This window comes from Asterias amurensis, chromosome 5 (assembly GCF_032118995.1).
Source record: "Asterias amurensis chromosome 5, ASM3211899v1".
NCBI lineage: Eukaryota > Metazoa > Echinodermata > Asteroidea > Forcipulatida > Asteriidae > Asterias > Asterias amurensis.
In genome coordinates, this window is record NC_092652.1 from 3,724,645 (window position 1) to 3,742,868 (window position 18,224).

An 18,224-nucleotide genomic window follows, 5' to 3' on the forward strand; every position below is an offset into this window, starting at 1 on the left:
CATTTATCACGCTATCAACACCTTGGTCACGTTCCCTGTTTCCAATAACAGTATAGAATGTTAACATTATTTGCGTAGGGCACCAGACTCTTATTTCGTCCAGCCTCAGTTTGGTTACAATGAGTTGGAATGGAGTAAAATCAAGATGATCACACCGTGATAAAGGTCTATTGCCCCCCCCCCCCCTTGAAGAAATGTGTGACTTGTTTTAAACCCACGGTTTCAATGAAGTACAGATGTCATCGGATTGTAAGATGTATCCGATTTCAAACCTGTCTCTCACCTACGACGGGAGGAAAGAAGAGTTGATGTGAGACAATCATCAATAATATATTTCAAGTATCAGTCGAACTAAAAACCCATATAAGCAGAGTCTGTCTGTTATTACGTATTGCTAGTCAGTAGTTTGCGGTGACACCATGAAGTAAAATGTATTTTGATTGTTTTGCTAGTTAAAAGCACTTGACACTATTGGTAACTACTCAAGATAATTGTTGTTAGCATGACATTTTAACTAAACACGAGCAATGGAGAGATGTTGATAGTATAAAACATTGTGAGAAACGGCTCCCTCTGAAGTAACGTAGTTTTGAGAAAGAGGCATTTTCTCACACAAATAATACACTTATTCTGAAAGCACACCAATTTGTGCAACAATGGTGTTTTTTCTTTCAATATTCTCTTGCAACTTTGATAACCAATTGAGTCCTAATTTTCAAAGATTTGTTATTGTATGCATGTTGGGATACACAAAGTGAGAAAACTGGTATTTGACAATTACCAAAGGTATCCAGAGGTCGATGTCATAAAGAACATAGCACTAGTCTTAGGAACCTTCAGGCTAGTCCTAGGTTAGGACGAGTTACTCGTCCTAGGTTAGGACGAGTTACTCGTCCTAGGTTAGGACGAGTTACTCGTCCTAGGTTAGGACGAGTTACTCGTCCTAGGTTAGGACGAGTTACTCGTCCTAAGTTAGGACGAGTTACTCGTCCTTACTCGAGATAAGACTTGTCTACACTCTTTGTGAACTCCAACCCATGTGCCTTTAAGGCTATGCATGGTAGAAAATACTAAGTATAAGATTTGCGGTAATACCATGTTAACAAGTTCTTTTTTATTGTGTTGTTGTTTAAATCAAACTTGGATTTGTTCATACACACAAGGGAATGAATCTAGCAAAATTGTGTTACAACTGTTGTGTATAATAAGATTGCATCATCCAATTTGTAACTGACAGGTTCACAAATTTTGAACGTAGTGCAGATGTCTTGAAGATGATCTGTGCATCCGTGCGTTCAATGCAGGAAGGTATCGAATATCTGTGTTGTTCTAAATAACTGAAAAACTGATATGGATTAATTGATAACAGATATGTGTCATTGGAATCAGATTAGGCTTATCAATATTAGATCAGCCTTATCAATATCAGATCGGCGTTATCATTATTAGATTTACCTCATCAACTTTACAGTCACCTTGTTAATCTCAGATTTGGTTTATCAACATCAAGATAGCCTAACTTATCAACTTCAAACCTCAATCAAGATGGCTTTGTCGATGCCAGATTGGCTTTATCGATATTAGTTTAACCCTTGTCAATATCATTTTTGTCTTATCAATATGATTAATCCTTAAAATGGCAATCAATACACGATAAAATCATGTATCAACTCATTGGTAGATCCCATAGCGTTGTGATTATTGCAGGAACAAATAGTTGACCATTCTTAATGGATGTAAGTGTTGACTTTAATTCTTCATTAAAATCACTTTTACCTCATCAGGATAACAACTGTGTATAAATATTAGTAAACTTGCGGATACAACCATGTAGTGATTGCTCTTGTTGAGGGAGTGTTGGTTCAGAAAATATTCGGTTTGGTCTCGCCGTTTCGAACAGTATACTCTGCTTGTCTTCAGGAGAAAGCTGGAATGTCAGTGGTGATGCTGCTTAAGTAGTGCTTGAGGGATCCAAATTTTGGCGGGAAGTATCTTAGTTGTTCGTGTTCTTTGAAGCATTGGAGTTGGGTGCTGGCTGGGTGTGTTTATGTCAAGTTGTATTCAGTCTATCACTTTTGATTAATTAAGTGTCAATTTTATGCCAGCTAATAACAGTCGAATTCTAAATAAAGCCAACTAATAACATTGACGCTTGGGTTTATGCATGAGTTTGAAACGACTGTACAATCAAATATTTGATTACAAATTTCGCCTCTTTCTTCACCTTCCAATCAACTTTTCTAACAAGCTCAGTCGTCTGCAATGTACCTCCAGGCAACTTTACAAAACCTCTAAAACATCTTTGTTTTATTTGCGTAATGAAATCTGTTAAATTGGCCTCATGCCATCAGTCACGTTCTATTTGGGGGGGGGGGGGGTGGGGGGTGGACCTCCTGTAAATGTATTGCCCGTACAAGCATTTGTTGTGAGCACTAATTGTTAACAACAATGAAACCCAAGTCTAGACTTGATTATGCCCTTGGGGGGTTTCATCAAAGTACACTGGTGGAAGTAATCATTAGAACAAATTGGGAAAAAAGCCGCAATTTGTTTTATTACAAATACAAATTGGTTGTTCTTAATGTACAGGCTTTCATTTAATGTCAAAGGTACTATCTTTTTGAGCGTCAACAAAAACAGCAGTTCTGGTTTAAGTAATTTTTTAGTTTCTAGTTATGGTTTTTCCTCTTGTTCCGTCCTAGCTCGTATAAATAACGTCATCTTTATTTTGTTTGTCCTCTGTTCGCTTTTGTCTGCCGTTCTGTTGTAACTGAAGTTCTGCTCTGAAGTCCAGTATTTTGTTTATAAGGCATTCCTGTACAAGACTTTGTCTTTTTGAATATATTTGTCTCTTTTTATCATTGTGTCTCCTTTAATTATTATTCTACCAGTTCTTTGACCTCTTTGTTCAATAGACCATCTTTATATTTACGTGTATGTTCATATTTCAAAAATATGGAAATGATCTGTCGTTGAATTGAAGTGAATTGAATTGAATGGAAAACAGCATTGCGTTATAACGTTTGCAATCGTGTTTTCTGGCTGCATGTTTGCATAACGTTTGTTTACAAATCTGCATTTATTTCACCTTCAACCTCTTCACGTCTCATATGAAACCAGAATTATATACACTGTGTGAAACAATGCCTAGTTGTAATTTGAATAGGGCCTAATAGACTAGATTTTATGATGTTGTCTTCGTTCAGTTACTTTGACCGATAATTGTTTCGAAAAACAACTTTTTAGATGAACTTCTTTCGAGAAGAAGTATAGCTAACCCAAAGCAACATCACATATCGGTTACATTTTTATTACGATTTACTCATTTTATGCACATTATTTTGTTTTAATTGATGGACAAAAACCAGGCCAGTCCAGGGGTCGATTTCACAAAGAGTTAGGACTAGTCCTAACTTAGGACTAGTCCTATATAGGAGATATACAAATTGCATGGATAGTCCTAAGTTAGGACGAGTAAATGGTCCTAATTCGAGATAAGACTATAGTCCTAACTCTTTGTGAAATCCACCCCTGGCTACATTAAACATCGTTAAAACAGTTCCAAGTAATATGAAGCATTCTATGAGACGGTCTCAAGCCTCACGAAACATTTTATCCTCACAAAAGCTTTTACATAATAACGACCTTGATGCAACAATTTCACCAAAGGAAATCCTTTTTGCAGATTAGCGGTTATCGTTCAGCAGAGCAATTACATTCCATGATCGAGTGTTGAGACAGTAATGTCATTTTACAAACACCATTAAGATAACATGAACGATATAGATTGTAAACTGTACTAGTAGAGTCTGCTGGGATCTGATGATTGCATAATATAATAATCTTGCAGTACCCAAGCATCCTCCAATAACGATCACTAAGCATGATGGGCCTCCTTCACTATCACAATGTAGTCAAGCAGCCATCAATGACCCATCAAACATTCAACACCCCAAAAAACAATAACTTTTATTCTAAAACTTCATTCACAATTTCTTTTAACTCTGTCTAAAGGCTATGTATAATAGTGTACATCAACCTTACTGGTTGCGAGATCTGTTAAAAGTGGCCTTTAACTATTTTCATCCGAAACAGAAAGGTAAAGACGAATCAAATGCAAAGCTGGCAGATGTTCCAATAGCAAAATAGTCTATACACACATTTAAAAAAAAAGATAAAAAATCCATCCAGAATAAATAAAATAAAGGCGAAATAATAGCAAAGTTGGCTTATGTACCATTAACAAAACTGGTATTCTCAGATGGCTTTAAAATGGAATTTCTTCAAAATCTAGACACACTTTGAGAGGTTCTAACTTTCACCCGAAATGGACAGATGAATGCGAATAAATTGCAAAAATGGCAGATGTAGCAAAAGCAATTCTGTAATTCCCATGGAATTAAAATTGGCTTCCTCTAGAGACATACTTAACATAGCATCTTACCACAAGCCTCGGCTTCTTTAGATGATGTCTCCATACTTTATTAATAATATTCTCTATCTTGTAATAGAGCCTTGTTTATTGGTCACTTCATGGATTTGTATTGTTTTCGAGAAGTATGGACATAAATGTGAATTTTGAATTGAATTGAATACTTTCGAATATTGTTTCCCAGGTTAGTCTGAAAACATTTTTCACGTTGAATAGATTCAACTTATTTGTCCCTTTACCAGGGTATTGAACATATATAGCTACCTTAGATGCCTACCTTCAGCCAAGAGTCTCTAATTGGTTCCAGACTAGACCACTCTAAAATCAATCCACGTCAGACACGAGTACTAAATACTTATTCGATATTAGTATTGATTGAATATTGATTACTGTGATGAGCGCAATAAGTAACTGGAGAAATCACATAACAATAATGTTCGAGGCGTTGCATTGTCGCCAATAATTGAAGGCTGTTTTGCCAACTAGTCAAGCAATCAACGTCTGTTGGGTGTTAACTAGATTGATGTTTACCTAATGTGTTCTGCAAGTATAAACTCCAACATTTTATTGTTTTATAGAACCAGTAGCGATCGTAAAAGGGTCAATAAAATGAAGCAAGAACAACAATGAATTTCAATGTTAGTTCAGTGGGTTCATCTGAAACTATACGTGGGTGAAAACTACACTACAATGTTACATTTTCTTATCTTAAAGGCAGTGGACACTATCGGTTATTACTCAAAATATTAATTAGCATAAAACCTTTCTTGGTGACGAGTAATCGGGAGAGGTTGATGACATAAAACATTGTGAGAAACGGCTCCCTCTGAAGTGACGTAGTTTACGAGAAAGAAGTAATTTTCCACGAATTTGATTTCGAGACTTCAGATTTAGAACTTGAGGCCTCGAAATCAACCTTCTAAACGCATACAACTTCGTGTGACAAGGGTGTTTTTTCTTTCATTCATATCTCGCAACTTCGATGACTGATTGAGCTCAAATTTTCACAGGTTATTTTATGCATATGTTGAGGTACACAAACTGTGAAGGCTAGTCTTTGACAATTACCAATAGTGTCCACTGCCTTTAAAACAATGATGAGTCTCAACCCATAGACCCAACCCCTACGTCTTGTATGCTCGACGTAGTATTAAACCATTAAATAGACTAGTGTGAGAAGAACATGTTTTTGTAGTTTGTTTTTAACGACAATTTATTTCCTCACTGAAAGATTACAGAAATCTCGTATAGATTTTAGTTATCAAACTGCATCTCTAATTCTTGTTGACGCCCCGAATAGGTAGTTGACTTAAATCAACTGACTGTGACTAGAGCTTTTTGTTTGGACCAATGTCAGAGACACTACTGGTAATTACTCAAAATAATTGTGAGCTTAAAAAACTAACTTGGTAAAGAGCAATGGAGAGAGCTGTTGAAATTTGGAAAAAAAAAAGAAAAAAAAAAAAAAAGTAACGTGGTTTTTGAGAAAGAGGTAATTTCACATTCAAATTATAAAATAGTTCAGGCCTAAAACATTTTTATTAAAACAAATAATTGTGCAACAAGGGTGTTTTTCTTTCATTATTCTCTTGAAACTTCGACGACCAATTGAGCCCCAAATTTTTCACAGATTTGTTTTTGTTTGCATATGTCGGAACACACCAAGTGAGAATACTCGTCTTTGACAATTACCAAACGTGTTCAGTGCCTTTAAAATCAAACTATGAAATCCATCGAGGTTTTATTGTATCAGCCTTGGTGGCGTATTAAAAAAAGGAAAGTAGCTTTTAACCGTATGGCGTTTTAATTAATATTCTCTCTCCATATACCGTTGTGTTGTATAACTACACTTTATATTAAGACCCAGCTTGCGTTGTATCCAATACCTTATTGTCAAGTATGAAGTCATTGCTCTTCCAAACCTTTAGAAACCAGCTTAGTGTTTTATTTGGCAACAATACAACTAGTGCGTCGGTATCAAGAAATGCCAGTCACCATAATGACTTGTTAAAAGAAATTGTGAGTGACGAGCCAGATTAAAATTGTGTAAAAAAAAGAACATTGAAACAGTGCGCATTTGCTACTAGGTAACGTTATGTACCGTCGGCTTATAATGATCAAAAGGTCATTGAATTTTAAAATTCGTAGCCAACTTGAAAATAATAAATCAAAATCCACAAGAAAAGGTTTTATTTAGTAAGTGAATGTGTTGTTTTTGCCAAACAAAGACCACTCTTGAAAAAAACACTCTGTTTACCACGAGCTCAAAAATATGCAGAAGCACTTTTTATGAAATCCATATAAATTATATTGCACTTGTACTGACATTACAGTCCTTAGCATGCAATACTGTACACGGTAAAACTCATTGTTAAATAAATAATATTTATCTGCTAGACTGGCGTGACGTCGGCAAGTAGTCTTTTCGTTTGTATATACATGTAATATAAATAATTTATTCTTGATAATATAGCGTTTGACATAAAATCTCAAAACGCTTCACTTTACGTGCATGAAATCACAGGAAAATATATATTAATCCATTGAATCTGCAATCAAATAATTAATTAGTTGTATAGCCTACCAAACAACTTATACTTATTTATACTATAAAAACTATAATGCATGCACAAAACACAACTGCTAATGAACTACATTCTGTTCACGTGACAAATAGCTAGATGGTAATATACCGGAAACCAGTGGTGAAAAATGAATCAGTTCATCTCTGTGTTTATATTGGCATCGCACCAGACTACCGTATTTTCTTGCAAATGATTTTATACAAAGTGATTTTCATAACAAACGGGTTCAAACGCTTTTCATAGACCAATTCACCCGATCTAAGTCAACATGTACCTTTTGGTAGTTGTCAAAGATCAGTGTTCTCACTTGGTGTATCCCATGATAAAATAACAAGCCTGTGAAAATTTGGGCTCAATTCGTCATCGAAGTTGTGAGAAAATTATGAAAGAAAAAACACCCTTGTCGGACGAATTTGTGTGCTTTCAGATAGGAATAAAAGACTTCTAGCTAGAAGTCTTTAAATATTTTAGAGATAAATTACCTCTTTCTCTAAAACTACGTTACTTTAGAGGGAGTCGTTTCCCTCAATGTTTTATACTATCAACAGCTCTCCAATGCTCGTTACCAAGTCAGTTTTTAAGTTATTATTTGTTTGTAGTAATTACGTGTACCTTGTCTTCAAGATTCATAGCAAGTGGGTACACCGAAAACCAAGTATGTATTGATACCTCACCACGCAATGTCTCAAATCATATATATTAAGATTCTTCTTAAGATGAGCTGTCGATGTTGAAAGTGATTTATATTATGACGTTAGACTTTACAAACAATTAAATTGGTAATTACTCAGAATAATTATTAGCATAAAACCTTACTTGGTAGAGAGTAATGGGGAGAGGTTGATGGTATAAAACATTGTGAGAAACGGCTCCCTCTGAAGTGCCATAGTTTTCGAGAAATAAGTAATTTTCCGTGAGTTTGATTTCGAGACCACAGATTAGAATTTGAGGTCTCGAAATCAACCATCTAAACGCACACAAGTTCGAGTGACAAGGTTGTTTTTTCTTTCATTATTATCTCGCAACTTCGACGACCGATTGGGCTAAAATTTTCACAGGTTTGTTGTTTTATGCATATGTTGAGATACCCCAAGTGAGAACACTGGTCTTTGGCAATTACCAATAGTGTCCAGTGTCTGTAATATTGAAACATATCTTAATATTAGTTTTATCTTCTAGTGGAAACAATTTCAGTTTACTTACTCTGTACAAATTGACTATTTTGGTGTTATGGCGGATCAAGGAAAGTGTATAAGCCTACTTTTGTTTACATAAAATACAATCATTTTTATCCTAAGCCATGCTGTGAACATTTTAATGAAAGTGTAAATTACATCCAACACTATTTGTAGAACGACAGATGTTCCAATTCTTTTTCTTTCGATTGACTATTAAATTACACAACAAACACAAGTACGTGAGTTGTTCAGGGAGACCTGTTTAGTGCAATGTCCTTGTGTGTCTTGATCAATAGGTTAAAACATCGTTAGCCATTAGTGGGATGGGACAATTGATGTTCGACACCACACACGCCCCATACCACCCTCCCGGTTGCCCCCAGTTGAAATCTGGACTTTTTATAGCACGGAAGCGTAATGCCGCTGTGGCACGGATTCTGCCCCCATCCCGGACATTCTGTCCCCCCATAAAGCAAACTGTGAAGAAACCTCTTTTGATAGTGTTCTCTAATAAATCATCTTCCTATACTCTAGCCCATGTTAATTTCCCCTAATAATGGGGGACCCATAATAATATTTCCCCCCCCCCCCTCCCTCAAAAAAAGTAAATGACGTAAGTAGGATTTGAAACTTTGCATGGTGGAAATACGATATGGAAAGGTCTGCGGTAACGACTATCTCTAATGAGTTGGGGTGGTTCTGAAAAGAACCGTTGGTTTCAACTCTGACGTAATACGGCGCTGAAAGACGGATCGTTTTAGGAGAATGCAGTTGAAAACTACAGTATTCATCGGTTATAAGTACACCCCCCCCCCCCCCCCCCTTCATAAAAACAAATGGTGCGCCCCCTGTGCCCGTTTACTCTAGTTACGGCGCTCTTTATAACCAGTCTTCATGTGATATACAATTATTGATATACCCATTAGTATACCAAGCCTCGTATCAATCTATGTCTGGAATTACATTTTATATATAAATGTAGTCAATAAAGCTGTTGTGATTTATGGATGATACGGACTCGTCCAGTGATTAAATAATAATATTTCCATATTTTTAAAAGTAAATTAATTGTTTTGGTGCAATGACATGCAGAGGTGGTCTACTGAATTTAGAGGTGGGGTGAACACGGGGGATGTTATATTTAGTTTCGGTTTTGTGCGTGCTTATTACTTTGAAGCAAATCTTTAGTAAGTTTGGCTGGCTGTCGTCCATCATTTTTAAGCTAAGAATCGTTGATACAAATCAGCATCTTAAGCCACATCCATTGCCATTTGAGCAAAATGCTTGGCCTACATTGATTTTTCTCAGCATAATTATAAACAACATTTATAAGGCGTTTAAAGGCAGTGGACACAATTGATTTCGAGACCTCAAATTCCAAATCTAAGGTCTCGAAATAAAATGCGTGGAAAATTACTTATTTCTCGAAAACTACGTTACTTCAGAGGGAGCCGTTTCTTACAATGTCTCACACTATCAACCTCTCCCCATTGCTTGTGTCCAAGTAAGGTTTTATGAAAATAGGTATTTGGAGTAATAACCATTAGTGTCCACTGCCTTTAATACGGGTGTTTCTATAAGCGCACAAACAGTATTTTCCTGCAAGGTATGTGGGACTATGAGACCTATTCCTTCTGCATAACAGCACCATGCAATGGTTAAAGGCAGTGGACACTATTAGTAATTACTAAAAATAATTATTAGCATAAAACCTTTCTTGGTAACGAGTAATGGGGAGAGGCTGATGGTATAAAACATTGTGAGAAACAGCTCCCTCTAAAGTGCCATAGTTTTCGAGAAAGAAGTAATTTTCCACGAATTTGATTTCGAGACCTCATACTTAGAACTTGAGGTCTCAAAATCAACCATTTAAACGCACACAACTTCGTGTGACAAGGGTGTTTTCTTCTTTCATTATTATCTCGCAACTTTGATGACCGATTGAGCTCAAATTTTCACACGTTAGTTATTTTATGCATAAAATTGTGATACACCAACTGTGAAGGCTAGTCTTTGACAATTACCAAAAGTGTCCACTGGCTTTAACAAGGTTCTGCGGCACAATATACTGCTATAATACCACAGAGCAATCCAAGAAACCCCAAAATGGAGTCTATTATATTTGAAATACTTGTAGGAAGTATCAACGCACCGTTACTGCACTTCTAAGAATGCAATTGGTCTTGTCATTCAAGGTCATTGCTAGTGTCATATTCCACAGCCAATTAATGAAAACCAACCGATTGGAAAATAGGTTAAAGAAACTGGACACTGTTGGTAATTGCTCTAGATAATTATTAGCATAGAAACTTCCTTGATAACGAGCAATGGAGAGCTATTGATAGATAAAACATTGTGAGAAGGGTAACGTAGTTTTTGAGAAAGAGGTAATTTCTCACTCAAATATTAAAATACTTCAGGCCTGAAGCCTTTTTTAGGCGTCTTAAAGACAGTGGACACTATTGGTAAATGTTAAAGACTAGTATTATTCACGTGGTGTTTCTCAACATATGCATAAAATAACAAACCTGTGAAAATTTGAGCTCGATTGGTCGTCGGAGTTGCGAGATAACTATGAACAAAAAACCAGCCTTGTCACACGAAGTTGTGTGCTTTCAGATGCTTGATTTCGGGACCTCAAATTCTAAACTTGAGGTCTCGAAAATCAAATTTGTGGAAAATTACTTCTTTCTCGAAAACTACGTCGCTTCAGAGGGAGCCGTTTCTAACAATGTTTTATACCATCAACCTCTCCCCATTACTCGTCACCAAGAAAGATATTATATTAATAATTATTTTGAGTAATTACCAATAGTGTCCACTGCTTTTTAGAGAATACAAATTGTGCAACAAAGGTGTTTTTCTTTCATTATTCTCTTGCAACTTTGATGACCGATTGAGTCCAAATGTTTAACAGATTTGTCATTTCGTGCATAATTTTATGAACATTCAATCGTGTTAGCAGATGTTCTGACCAAATTTAATATTTGTTTTCAAGCTTTCAAATAACTAAAATATCTCCAATGATTGGTGGCGCCGCATCCAAGAAATTCAACACTTTTTTAAATAGATGTGTGACATATTTTTATACTTCAAGGAACACGTTGCCTTGAATCGGTCGAGTTGGTCTTTGAAAAGCGTTTGTAACCGTTTGTTATAAAATACATATGGTTTTCCTTTTACCTCGTCGACAAACACGGTCGGCCAATTATGGGAGTCAAATTTTTGACTCTCATAAATGGCCGACCGTGTTAGTTTGCAATGTAAAAGGAACACCACGCAATTTCGAGGCAAATTTGTGTGGATCATTGTATTCTACTTTTAAAACATATTTTCTAACCATATGCATTTTATAACAAACGGTTACAAACGCTTTTCAAAGACCAACTCGACCGATCCAAGGTAACGTGTTCCTTTAATCAGTTGTTTCTTTGTAATCGATCAGTCCGTTTATTGTTATCTGGGATAGTAGTGTTTTTGTCTGTACTGTTTGCTTCAAGGCCAATTTTTAATTTCCCCAGTGACGGATTAAAGTTCGTATCTTAGTTATAAACTGTGGCCATCAGTTTTCATTTTGCATTTATGGCTTTCCATAGTTCTCTAACCTCCGGCTGTGACGTTGTAATAGAAAGGTCTACATATAACAACTCCCTAGCGTTTTTGTGTAATGACCTATTATAGATCATGGATCGATGAACTGATAATTAATGTTTTCTTTATGCAAGATAATAAATAGTCTACAATATGAACAAGGTCATATAATGTCATTGCAGTCCACGTATTCCTGTACACGCTCCGTAAAGATATACGAATTATCCGCTTCGTTGTCCTCTAAAACAAGAAGTTAAAGGATGTCAACACTTGACGTTTCCACAGTGCAACTTTGTGGGCGTCATTTTTACAGTTGAACACACAGTTCGCATTGCTAGCACACATCAGAGGAATTGCCAATGTCCATTCATTTGAGGACAACATTTTTACTCTCTTTGCTTTTGAAAATTTACTTTATTACTTTGTTGTTTTCGCAATTTCGAGGCATTGGACACGTTTGGTAATCGTCAATGACCAGTATGGTGTATCTCAACATTTGTATATGCAAAAACAACAAATCTGGGAAAATGTGGGCTCAATCGGTCATCGAAATTACAAGAAAATAATGAAAGAAAAAAACGGCCTTGTTACACAATTTTTTGGTGCTTTCAGTTGCCTGAAACAAAGGTTTCAGGCATGACTTATTTGTCAGATTCAAATAGTTTAGTGAGAAATTTCTCTATCTCAAAAAATACGTTACTTCAAAGGGAGCCGTTTGTCACAATGTTTTATACTATCAACAGCTCTCCATTGCTCGTTACCAAGTAAGTTTGTATGCTTATATATATTTTGAGCATTTACCAAAAGTGTACAGTACCTTTAAAGCAATGTGCAAATTATAAATATGAACTTTACACTAAATGAGTCGTTTCACTCTACATTTTCATGTGTTTCATGTTACAGAATTCTCAGTTGAGTTGCGCAATTTTCAGTATCAAAAATCTAACAGAACGCAATCTCGAATCTCTATACTAACTTTGAATCCTTGGAAATTATTGAATTTTATAAATATCGCCCTGTCCGATATGTTTTAAAATAAACTCCATCACATAACCTATGTATATCCCCGAATAATAGTATTATGATATCATTTTCTTCAAACTTATAGAGTTACTTGGTATTAACCAAAAAATCAGAAATGTAAAAAGCGATAAGTCACTTTCAATTCTTGATTTCCTGGTCTGACCGTCCAAACACTCAAAGGCTTTATTTTCACTGACACATACAGTGCATTAAGTCGTGTTTGTTTCATCCCTTCATCTCAGCAGTAGACCACTCAACATCAGCATTTATTGTAAATGGTTGCTCGTATCCACAGCTTCCCCACGACACAAGGCCCTTTACAGAGCAGTATTAAAGGCAGTGGATACTATTGGTAATTACTCAAAATAATTATTAGCAAAAAAAAAATTACTTGGTAACGAGTAATGGGGAGAGGTTGATAGTATGGAACATTGCGAGAAACGGCTCCCTCTGAAGTGACGTAGTTTTCGAGAAAGTAGTTTTACACGAATTTGATTTCGATACCTCAGATTTAGAATTTGAGGTCTGGAAATCAAACATCTACAAGCACACAACTTAAGTGTGTTTTTTCTTTCATAAAAATCTTGCAATTCGACGACCAATTGGTCTCAATTTTTCACAGGTTTGCTATTTTATGCATATGTTGAGATACACCAAGTGAGAAGACAGGTCTTTGACGATATTTCCAAGAGTGTCCAGTGTCTTTAATGATGTACAAAAAAATGAAAGTACATATCTAAACATCAAGGAGGGAATTCTGAATTAAGTTGGACACGAGTTGCCAAGTGGCGTTACGAGGTAAATTAATTTACTTTCCCACAAGATACTAACATTAATTTGCATGAAACAAATTGGGCAGATAGAGCTGATTGATAATGAAAAGTCGCCAGTGCCGTTACGGTCAGCTAGGCTTCCGGCGGAATGCTTCGCCAAGTCACGACGAACCCCACACAGCCTATATCGACTCGAAAGACATACGCGAACATCTGTAATGCAGTTCCCTAACTAAACCCAAGAAGCCAAGAAGAAGAAGAAAAAAACGGCACTTGTAAGGTCGAGCAGGGACGCGTATTCCTAAGACTGGATTAAGCACTCGCCAAAATGTCATATCAGGGCATAATTATTGTGTGCGTACGATTGGAAGAGAGATGTGGTCTCTGGAAATGGCCGATATAAATTTTGAGGGTGACGAACGTGATGTTTTGAACCCTTCTTTCTTTCCGCAACTGGCCGCGAGAGTTACGTGCAACCTTTATAACTGACATTTAAACTAAGACACATTGTAAGCTGCATGTGCAGTCCTGTTTGTCATTGAGGAACTCTATAGAAATTTGGCATAGATCAAGGTCTATGAAGCAGCAATCATGTGATGAGATACTTATTCCAATTTGCTGGACAGGAATTTCGGAGTTACTGCTACTTTAAAATAACATTTTAAACATATTTTAAAATGAGTTAAAGGCAGTGGACACTATTGGTAATTACTCGAAATAATTATTAGCGCTAAACCTTACTTGGTAACGAATAATGGGGAGAGGTTGATGATATAAAACATTGTGATAAACGATTTCCTATGAAGTAATGCAGTTTTCGAGAAAGAATTTATTTTCCACAAATTTGATTTCGAGACCTCAGATTTAGAACTTAAGGTCTCGAAATCAAGCATCTGAAAGCATACAACTTCGTGTGACAAGGGTGTTTTGTCTTTCATTATAATCTCGCAACTTCGACGACCGATTGAGCTCAAATTTTTACAGGTTTGTCATTTTATGCATATGTTGAGATACACCAAGTGAAAAGACTGGTCTTATACACTAACCAATGGTGTCCAATGTCTTTAGTATATACAATTGTGTCTTTATCTATCATAACTATACAGTCGAGGTTGAAATTAATGAACAAAGGTTCAGTTGGTCGAGTTTTATTCTCGTTTATTTGGTTGATTTTTCTTTTTTATTTTTTATTTTGGTGTTTTGGTTTTTGGTTAATTGTTTTATTCAAATTTAAAAAATAAATAGCTTTTTTTATTTTTTATTTTCGATTTTTGGTTTTTGGTTAGTTTTTTTATTCAAATTTAAACAAAAAGCTTTAATCTTGAAACTCGACATGGCTGCTAATAACTCATTGGAAAGTTACTGCAGATAAATTAGTCAATGAATGAATAAGTGAATGAATGCAAATACCGATACCTTAAAATATGAGTGTAACTCCAATGTGCATCTCTGACCATAGAGCAAGGACCATTTTTCCAAGTTCTGACCACCCTAAGTTAGCGGTAGTCCTGCATTGACTAAATCCTTGACCAACATAATGATCGGTGAAATGACCAACATCATTACAGTGATTGGCAATTAATACACAAGACTCATACTGACAAATACAATGTACACACACACTGTGACATTTATATTTCTTAGTGTAGGAGACTTTTAAAAATAAGAACAGGTTTCAAATTACAATCACTGCTATAGCAGTAGTACCATTCAACTCTCAACCCAACAATACACGCTAACGATATACGTGTATACACACTCTGATTTTTTACTAATGAATGAGCCTCATTAATTAAGCAAAGGGTAAATAAATACAAAATGGCGGATACTTAAGACCTACCCCAATCTATGTTGTGAAGTGAAGGAAGAACGTATGTCGTGTCCAGGGCTATAGGTCCATCAAATCAGTGGCAATCACGCCGGCTTAGGTACCATGTTGTGTCTCTTGGTGTGTTTACGATAGCGTAGCAAATCTCCCTCTAAGGCGTACAGATGTATCCGTGTGTAATCTGCTCAACGATATGTCTTGTGCAAACTATTGCAACACGCTCGAGTAACGTTTAAGAACCGCACGTGAAGGAGGGGGCAGCTAGCTCAAGTTGGTGTATTATAGCACTGCATGCACGTGCGCACTGTTTGAGAGTACGCGGTCATCACAAAACGGCAAAAACACGAGAGGTCGGTTAAAACAATGACGTGTTCTGTTTGCAAGCTTTTGATTGGTTATAAGTCCACCTTGGCTACTTTGATGACGTAGCGTGGTATCACCTCCTGTGTATCAATAAATAATAAAATTGGGTACCGATTTATAACACCATTTTAGTTATCGGAGTTATTCGAAGAATGTTGGCAAAATATCCACCCATAGATGTTTGCATATTAATGTTCTTGAATGAATGGAATCCTTCATCGCAAAGCTTGTACAACCTTATGTTGATTTCTTTTCCCTAATCTTTCAAATGTTCTAATGTTTTGTTTGCGTTTTTTTTTTCCTGTTTTTTTTTTATACATTTGCAGTCTTACAAGTATGACTGTAGTTTTCGTGTAGTTTCAATCAATCATATCACGTAGTTGCTGTTGCTACTACGGTATGGTGTTAACAATGTGAATTTATGTAAGTAAATTTTGGCTATAAGTATTGTTTTTAATTTTGTAAAACTTTTTTTTCATAAATGTAGTAGTTACAGAAGAGTGAACTTTTGTTCTTAATATATTAACTTTTCCCTCCTGAAACGAGTTTGAGTTTTAATAAACTTAACATTTTGATCAACCCAGAGAAAGAAATCTAGGAGAAGATGAAGGGTATTATTCATGTAATTAAGAATGGCGTCAAAATAATATTCCGAGTTTGTCATTTATCATTTGATTGTTACATAATATTGGATATGCGGTGTTTAGTAATCATGGAAAGTATAGTCTGTGCTGTGCCATTTATGGCTCATTAAAGCCGGTGTTGATATCCGGTTCCCTTGTCATTAAACAATTGAGAATATTTATATTCACCCTGGACAGGATGCCAGACTATCGCACGTTACTCCAAAGCTCTCTCGCCTATACGCATATAATACTCCTGGGTGGAGAGAAGCAATTATGACAAAGTACCTTGCTCAAGGACACACATGTCCCTATCGTGATCAGGACAGGATTCGAACCCTGATAGTCGTTAGTAGATTATAAATCAAAACTTGAAGTCTTCAATATTCATCGCAAAGAAGATTAATTGTATGATGTTCCAACCAACTGCTAGACTTGATTCAAGTCCCATTCTCGTGTGAGAGGTCCCACGCCAATTTACTATGAAACAACCCGTAGCATACAGTACAGTGCGCGCTCGCCGTCAAATAATGTGGTCCCGAGAATGGAACATGTTGGGGGAATGCAGAGCAACATAAAACAGAAGTTTTCTGGAGATGGCACGGTATTGGGACTTGAGTCAAGTCTAACCAACTGCTTACCTTGCTGTTGTTGTTCAAACACAAACCATTGAGTTCTACTTGTTCTCTTGTAAGACTATATTGGTTATTTTGGATCATATGGAGAAAAAAAAACTTAAAAACGCATGCGGAACAACTTTGCTATTTCCCATTTTTCTCAGCTAGGTGACAAATACCGGTATAAACAAATGTTTGATGTTGAGTATGGATTGTTTGTGAGGACTTTGTACTTTGACGGTGAGTACACACAGAACACGTAACACATTGGTCTTTACCTGTTCAATAAAACAAAACCTATATCAGACCTTATTGTGAGTCATAAAGAACACTAATAATTCTGTAAAAGATGCGGGTCTGAAACAAGTTCAGTGTGGTACTGACTCGAATGTTATCCATTTTCTCACGTACTAAATGTACACGTAAGTCACTCAAATATTTCTGAAAATGATATTGGATTAAGTCTTAACCAAGTACATATGGTAAATAGCGTTGGCTTATTAAAGCAGCTTATCGTGCTAATAATTTCAACATATTTTTGACTTTACTGTAAGATATGTTTGTTATCATTGGATGTTTCAACTCTCTGGAAGGGTTAGTTCCTTTTTTGGTAAAATGTTGAACCTCTTCAAGTGACTAATTCAAGTCATGCAATACTGACACTTTTTTAAAGACACTGGACACTATTGGTAATTACTCAAAATAATTATTAGCATAGAAACTTACTTGGTAACGAGCAATGGGGAGCAGTTGATAGTGTCAAGCATTGTGAGAAACGGCTCCCTCTGAAGTATCGTAGTTTCTGAGAAAGAGTTAATTTCTCGCTCAATTAATATTTAAATACTATGCCTGAGGCCTCTTTAGGCATCTGAACGCACACAAATTTGTGCAACAATGGTCTTTATTCTTTCATTTCTTTCTCTTGCAACTTCGATGACCAATTGAGTCAAAATTCTCACATATTTGTTACTTAGTGCATTTGTTGGGATACACCAAGTCAGAATACTGGGCTTTGACAATTACCAAAGGTGTCAAGTGCCTTTAACGATCCAAAATATGATCAGCTTATTTGACCGATTCGCCCCAGTTTGGTGATTAAAGTGAGTGAGACGCTAGGGGCTAATTCTCAGTGGCTTACGTGAGCAAATGGCGTGCACCAACAGAGCTTGCCACCACTAGCCACACTTAAATGGCAGAATAAATTGACAAGA

General features: G+C 36.1%; 1 protein-coding gene across 1 annotated transcript in view; it reads right to left on the reverse strand.

The window, feature by feature from the left end:
- The window catches only part of LOC139937427 (NADPH oxidase 5-like), a 53,724-nt gene extending 38,143 nt beyond the window's left edge, over positions 1–15,581 (reverse strand). Inside the window, exon 1 of the mRNA XM_071932568.1 lies at positions 15,423–15,581. The gene's annotated coding sequence lies outside the window, so the exon portion shown is untranslated. The remainder of the gene's footprint in view (positions 1–15,422) is intronic.
- Between the last annotated feature and the right edge of the window lie 2,643 nt (positions 15,582–18,224).